The sequence below is a fragment of the Mus pahari genome, chromosome 3, assembly GCF_900095145.1.
Source record: "Mus pahari chromosome 3, PAHARI_EIJ_v1.1, whole genome shotgun sequence".
Taxonomy (NCBI): Eukaryota; Metazoa; Chordata; class Mammalia; order Rodentia; family Muridae; genus Mus; species Mus pahari.
The window spans coordinates 132,996,455-133,004,510 of NC_034592.1; the positions used below are offsets into that span (position 1 = coordinate 132,996,455).

At 42.3% G+C, this 8,056-nt stretch overlaps 1 pseudogene; it reads right to left on the reverse strand.

Moving 5' to 3' along the window:
- Window positions 1-6,003: 6,003 nt before the first annotated feature.
- LOC110318031 lies at window positions 6,004-7,337 on the reverse strand (annotated as a pseudogene).
- Window positions 7,338-8,056: the final 719 nt, after the last annotated feature.

Consider the following 8,056-nt stretch of genomic DNA (forward strand, 5'->3'; position numbering starts at 1 on the left):
GAAGGAAGGAAGGAAGGAAGGAAGGAAGGAAGGAAGGAAGGAAGGAAGGAAGGAAAGAAGGAAGGAAGGGAAGTTTCTATAGAGAGGCCTCTGTTCTGAGACAGACAGACAGGCCTAAAATGAACTTTTTATGGTCCTGCATGGAAGTAATTTTTGGGCTTCATCTGAGCCTGCCTGAACAGAGGCAAAAGCAGCTTTGTTCTGAGGACAGAATAGCAAAGTCTGCAGTAGGTAACTTTTACTTGATGTTTTTCTATATGTGTATTTTATGTTCTTAATATTTGTGGCACTGATACATTACATCTGTCTGTTAGATCACACATCATGATTAACAGGTAGCATTGGATCCCAAGCAATCTACTTTCAGTGTCATTTACTTTACTTTCAGGCAAGACCTTCTGGTACAAGATGAACATTCCAGAGGAAGTTCTGCACATTGTTTTTATAATGTACACATGTTTCTGCATAACTTTAAGCAAATAATGCCCCAAAGTGCCTCTGCCTTTACATTGTGACCTGTTCAGAAGTGAACTTCTTAATTGAGCATGGATAGGAATAGACAGAATTCTACATGAATTTTTTTTTAGACTCCCTATGTAAAATTCCCATGCCTTCTTGTGGAAGAAAAAATACTGTTTTGAAAATGACTTTCAGGTTCTCCTTCCCTCCTGTAGGTAAGAAATCTTGCTCAGCTGTTCTGTCTTGGCTCCTGTGAATGCTATTCTTGTAATCAAAATGACTACATCTGGAATCATCTAAAATACCCCAAACAAATGGGTTTATCTATGTGGGATGTTTTGTAAATAAAGCTTTTGAAATGAGAAGGTACTTCTTTAGTCTGCATCTTTTGAGATTATAATATAAGTCTTCAATCTGGGCCAACCCTTCTAGTGACTGCTTGCATATGTAATAGATATTGAAGAAGGAAACTTTCACGCTGCATTCTTGCATTATATTTGGTAAGATAGTTCAGTACTTTACTGATATTAGAAAGTAGGATTTTCTGGTCTTTTTCTTTTTCTTTCTCTTTTTCTTTTTTTCTTTCTCTTTCTCTCTTTCTTCCTCCTCTTCCTCCTCCTCCTTTTCCTTCTCCTCCTACTCTTCCTCCTCCTCCTTCTTTTTTTGAATTCTGGTATATAGTGAAGACCAGTTGAGACACCCAGTCTTAGGTATTGAGCAACTACTAAATTTTTCAACTTTTCATAGGTAGACAGCCATTCTTGAACTAGCTGGACCACACCCTGTGAGACATTCTAATAAATGTGCTTTCTAAGTATATATGGATATATTCATTGCACCAGTCCTCTTCATGTAGATAATCTTGACTAATAAAGCTGTATTATTTTTTCATTTGTCCACTATTATTATAACAATAATAGTCATAAAGGCATTCTTTTTGTTCCATTTTTTTTTTTTTTAGTATTCAATCTATCATGGACTATACACATTTTTACAAATATTCATTTGTCAAGAGATTGACCTGAATTCAGAAAGAAAACTCCTAAAGCAATGACGCTGCCATCATGCACCTTTCTGGTGGGAGAAAGACCCATCATTGTGTTTGTCACCTGGGTCCTGCTATTGTCTCACAGTTGTCTGAAGTCCCTGTGATTACCAGGTACAAAGTACCTTCAGATTTACCTGACCAGAGCTTGAAATCACAGAACAAACATCACTTGTTGTATCTTAAAATCTCTTTAATTGTTAATATTCTGGACACCTTTCCACATGTGGGGCAGGGAAATTGCTCCACTCCCCATTGTACAACGGGCTGTGTGGGCTAGCTCCATTGTGTCCAGAAGGAAGATAAGGAAGTACTTGTGGAGTGCAAGAAGATCAGCCACTGGAGGACAGGACAAGTGCTGTTGAAAAGCATTTTCCTGCAGGTCTTGGACATGTGTCTGGAGTGGGACCTAGGGCCAGCAATCACTGTGCTTGGTCCACTCAGCACACTGTAACCCCAAGGAAGGTGCTCATTTCATGATTGGCCTCGCTAGCCAATCATGGCTTCAGACAACCCTCTCAGTCAGAAGTGGTGCAAGGTTCTTCAGAGTGCCAGGATGCAGACATGGCTCTGTTAGCTGAGCTGGTGCTGGTGGGATTGTGTGTTGCTGTGAGTGCAGCTGCAGGAGATCTGAGGGGATCATGGATGAGCTTGGAAGCCATGGCTTAGTAAACAAGAGGCTACTATCCCATGATGGGAAGGAGCCTATGTTAGCCAAGAGAGCCTGTGAGGCAGGCCCTCTCTGAGGCTAAGTGGAAACCTGAGGCCAGAATGGGTGTCCTGTGAGGTCCCATGCAGTGCCTACATCTCTCTGGACCCAGTTACCAGCTTCTGAATATCTTGCTTCAATGGGCTGCATAGTCAAAAATTATTGGATAGAGGGAGCTGTGTGTACAAATACCCTTGTAGTCAATGTCACCATGCTTTTGGTGCATACTAGATATGCAGGTTGCCAAAGTCATCTCCAGTATCGTCTACAAGTTCTGCACTCTGAATGTAACAATTAGTTGTAAGATTCGTTCTGAGTTAATTTTATGATGATTGTAAATGGCTTCTCATGTGTTGGATAGCACTACACTGCTAAGCTATGATGTCAAAGAGTAGAGTTGGTAATATAAAGGATTTACCAATGCTTAGGAAATAGTAAGCCACAGAATGTAAAATACCCCAAAGATAATGAGTATGTTAACCAGGAATGTTAGAGATTAGGTCACTAGGATATATACATGTTTCTTCATTAAAATTGTCGAGACATTTATCTCCAAACCATGACAAAGGAAACACCACTTATTTAAAACCAGCTACTAGGCCTATCCCCATATTAAAGAATAGACTTCTAAAATGATACTCAAGGGGCCATTACAGGGTCACAGCTGTTATTAAGACCTAGTATGGCATGATGTTCCAATTTCCTTCTTGATAGAAGCTTAGTTCTGCCTCATGGGCACAAGGATTCTGGGTGACAACTCTTTGAAAAGAAAAACGACAGCTCTGTTGCAGTCTGGCCGGACCAATCAAGGCTTTGCCTGAAGCCGTCATGTGTGGAGAAGAAGGAAGGAAGCTTCCTCTCGATCCCAAAAACCTCCTTGGCAGTGCCAGGAACAGCTTGAGACGTAGACCTTGGCAGTTTACCCTGGGAGCCTGAGGTATAAAGCAAATCCAGAATACCTTCCCTAAAACCAGGAATATGCTAATGGTCTAAGACCAGAGCCTTTGGGAAGGGGTTGCTTTAGATACGAACAGACCAACTCTTCCCAGACTATGGCACTCTGGTTATCAGTCTGAATGCCAGTGTGGGCTTAGTTAGTAATGCTCTTGAGTTATCCTATGCTTCTGTTGTCCAACGTTGTTTATTTATCTGCCACTTACGTTTTGCCCATTGTATGATAGTCTCTGCTGACTTTATAGATGTCCTGATTTCCTTCCATTTTCTTCCTTGGAAGTAGTGTACAAGCTACTGTTTTTAAGAAGATTGGTTGCATAAGGCATAGCTTGTACAAGACATTTCCACACCGATTTTTTTCCTATTTTTTTCAACTTATTATTTTATTTTATTAGATATTTTCTTTATTTACATTTCAAATGCTATCCCAAAAGTTCCCTATACCTTCCTCCAGCCCCTGCTCCCCTACCCACCTGTACTGGCTAGCTTTGTGTCAACTTGACACAGCTGGAGTTATCACAGAGAAAGGAGCTTTAGTTGGGGAAATGCCCCCATGAGATTCAGCTGTGGGGCATTTCCTCAACTAGTGATCAAGGTGGAGAGGCCCCTTGTGGGTGGGACCATCTCTGGGCTGGTAGTCTTGGATTCTATAAGAGAGTGGACTGAGCAAGCCACTGGAAGCAAGCCAGTAAAGAACATCCCTCCATGGCTTCTGCATCAGCTCCTGCTCTCTGACCTGCTTGAGTTCCAGTCCTGCATCCTTTGGTGATCAGCAGGAGTATGGAAATGTAACCTGAGTAAACCTTTTCCTCGCCAAACTGCTTCTTGGTCATGATGTTTGTGCAGGAACAGAAACCCTGACTAAGACACCACCCACTCCTACTTCTTGGCCATGGCATTCCCCCATGCTGGGTCATATAAAGTTTGCAAGACCAAGGGGCCTCTCTTCCCAGTGATGGCCGATTAGGTCATCTTCTGCTACATATGCAGCTCAGGGGGTACTGGTTAGTTCATATTGTTGTTCCACCTACAGGGTTGCAGCCCCCTTCAGATCCTTGGGTACTTTCTCTAGCTCCTCCATTGGGGACCCTGTGTTCCCTCCAATAGCTGGCTGTGAGCATTCACTTCTGTGTTTGCCAGGCACTGTCATAGCCTCACAAGAGGCCGCAATATCAGGGTCCCTTCAGCAGAATCTTGCTGGCATGAGCATTAGTATCTAGGTTTGGTGGCTGATGATGGGATGGATTCGCGGATGGGGTAGTCTCTGGATAGTCCATCCTTTCATCTTAGCTCTTTAGTTGTCTTCTTAATGTAGCTCGAATTTCAAGTACTATATTGAATAGATAGGGACAGCATGGGCATGTTTGTCTTGTCTCTGATTTTCATGGAATTGCTTTGAGTTTCTCACCATTTATTTGATATTGGCTGTTGGATTACCGTACATTGCTTTTATTATTTTTAGATATGCACCTTGTATCTATGATCCCTCTAAGACTTTTATCATAAAGGAGCGTTGGTTTTTTTTTTGTTGTTGTTGTTGTTTGTTTGTTTTTTCCAGACAGGGTTTCTCTGTACAGCTCCGGCTGCCCTGGAACTCACTTTGTAGACCAGGCTGGCCTGGAACTCAGAAATCCACCTGCCTCTGCCTCCCGAGTGCTGGGATTAAAGGTGTGGGCCAACACCGCCTGGTTTGAGGCTTGAGTGTTGTTGCTTACCCCCAGCCTGGAAAGGCTGACTTTGACCTTACTGCCACTGAGCCTGAGACCACCTGGAGTGGGGCCTTCCGACCTAGATGGCTCCATTGTTCTACACCTGCCTGCTCTTCTCCAAGACACTACTACCTGCTGAGAAACTCTTGAGATATTCCTGAGACAGCATCCTGAAGATCCACCTACAGGCTCGCCCCTGTAGGACAGGCACCAAGAATGGATTGGTGAGGGATGGGCCTACCCCCTCTTTATAAGCAGAGATTCTTAGTAAAATTTAAGAATCCTTGAATAGAAAGTCATGTCTCAGCATCCATTATTTCTCTCGCCGTTTTCTCCCATACAGTTCCTGCCTCCCACTCAGGAACCCAGTTAGTATGGCCGCAGGTGGCTACAGAGTGTTGGATTTCTTTCTTTCTTTTTTTTTTTTTTGGTTTTTCGAGACAGGATTTCTCTGTGTAGCCCTGGCTGTCCTGGAACTCACTCTGTAGACCAGGCTGGCCTCGAACTCAGAAATTCACCTGCCTCTGCCTCCCGAGTGCTGAGATTAAAGGCATGCACGTGTTGGATTTTATCAAAGTCTTTTCAACATCCAATGAGATGATCATCTAAGTATTTTCTCTCAGTTTGTTTATATGGTGGGTTATAGTGTGGATTACATTGATGGATTCTTGTATATTGAACCAGCCCTGCATCTCTGGTAGAAGTCTACATGGTCATGGTGGGTGATGCTTTTTATGTGTTCTTTGATTTGCCAGTATTTTATTGAGTGTTTTTGCATCAATGTTCAGAAAAGAAAGTATTCTGAAATGTCTTTTTTGAGGCTTTGAGTGATTTAGGTATTGGGGGTGATTGTGGCCTCAGAATGAATTTTACAGTGTTCTGTCTATTTCTATTTTGTGGAATAGCTTGGTAAGTATTAGTATTAGCTCTTAGTATTAGTATTGGTATTGATATTGGTATTGATATTGTATTGATCTACCTCTGGGCTTTTTTTGGAGGGGGGGGTTGGGAGCTTTTATTGTTCTTGTTTGCTTAGCTTTGTTTTTGCTTTCATTAAATTTTTCATTGAAATCCCTTGAATATTATTCAGAAGTAGTTTTTGCAAATAATTGTGGTCACTAACAAATTCAACATGTGAGCTCCCTCTGCTGGTTTGCAGTAGGGTGATATGTGACAAACATTCCCAGAGACAAATCTAATTTGCTAGAGAGGAGGAGAAAAGAGAGGTGTGTTGGGCTTTGCCTCTTGGAAAGAAACACTGGGCATGCAGTGAAATGGAATAGGTGAAAGCAGCAGGAGGAAGGTCAGACACTTACTTTGCTTGATTCAGAGGGTACCAGGCCCAAATTTCAAGGCTACTGGGGTAAAGTGCAGGTACAATGAGCTCATATGGCTCTCTGTCAATGAACTGAGTACAGTGCTGGGCAGAGGAGTACTGGGCTTTAGAATCTGACTTAGTTAGGGTTTTATTGCTGTGAACAGACACCATGACCAAGGCAAGTCTTATAAAGGACAACATTTAATTGGAGCTGGCTTACAGGTTCTGAGGTTTAGTCCATTATCATCAACTCAGGAACATGGAGCATCCAACAGGCATGATTCAGGAGATGCTGAGAGTTCTACATCATCTGAAGGCTACTGGCAGAATACTGACTCCTAGGCAGCTAGGAAAAGGGTATTAAAGCACACACCCACAAGGCCATACCTACTCCAACAAGGTCACACCTCCCAATAGTGCCGAACCCTGCGCCAAGCATTTACAAACCATCACAGAGTCCCTAAGAGTTTGTCCTTGGCCATCTTTGTGTTTCCCTTAACAAACTCTAAGAGTGTTTGCAGAATTTCAGGATCTCAGCTAAAGTGTTCTTTGAGGCCTCTGTTTTTGAGTGATTGTTGAAACTAACAAACCCTACAAGCTCAGCTCTTCAGTTTTTTTAAATGCAAAAAGAAACTGAAGTATACTTTTGTTCACTGATCTTCGTAGCCCTTGAGTGGTCTGAAGAGCAAGTAGAACTCTCTGGGCTTGATGTCCAGAGGCAGACCTGTACAAAGACTTTTTATGTTATAGTGAGTCAGGCAGCTTCTGCTTCTGCACACTCAATTCTAGGAGTCCTCCTCTTCCTGAAGGTTGTCCTTGCTCTAGGTTTTCTACTTTTTGGCTTTGCCTCTGACATCCGTCTTCCCTATCCTTTGTCGACATGTGGGGCTGAGGTGCAGGCCTGGAGAAAAGGGCTTGCTGGCTGGCTGCTACCTTTCCACGGAGCAGGCTGCAGGGGATGAGCCAAGCATTGCTGATGAGAGCCTGTGGTAGGTGGGAGCCTCTGAGAGGCCCAGGAAGTCTTGGAGTTGGGGTACAGCCAAAGTGGAGGAGGCTAGGAGGCAAGGCGACAGCCAAGGTTGGTAAGATGACCATTTTCACTATGTCATTTCTGCCAATCCTTGACTTGGGAGATCTTTCCATCCTCTCAGGTCTTCTTTGATTTATTTCTTCATGGACTTGAGGTTCTTGTCATAACGAATCTTTCCCTTGCTTAGTTAGAGTTTCACCAGGATATTTTATATTATTTGTGGCTATAGTGAAGGGTGTTGTTTCCTTAATTTCTTTCTCGGTCCATTTATCATTTCTATAAAGGAAAGCTACTCATTTGTTTGAGTTAATTTTATATCCAGCCACTTTGCTGAAGTTGTTTATCAGCTGTAGAAATTCCTTGGTAGAATTTTGGGTGTCACTTGTGTATATTATCTTACCATCCACAAAGAGTGATACCTTGACTTCTCTCTTTCCAATTTGTGTCCCTTTGATCATTTCTTCTTGTCTAATTGTTCTACCTAGAACTTCAAGTAGTATATTGAATAGATAGGAAGAGAATGGGCAGCTTTGTCTTGTCACTGATTTTAGTGGGACAGCGTCAAGTTCTCTCCATTTAATTTGAAGTTGGCCATTGGTTTCCTGTACATTTCTTCCTTTATATTATGTACCATGAATTTCTGGTCTCTTCAAGACTTTTTTTTTTTTTTTTTAAATGTGAATCAATCCATTTTTTTAAAAGATTTATTTATTTATTATATGTAAGTACACTGTAGCTGACTTCAGACACTCCAGGAGAGGGCGTCAGATCTTGTTACAGATGGTTATGAGCTACCATGTGGTTGCTGGGATTTGAACTCCGGACCTTCAGA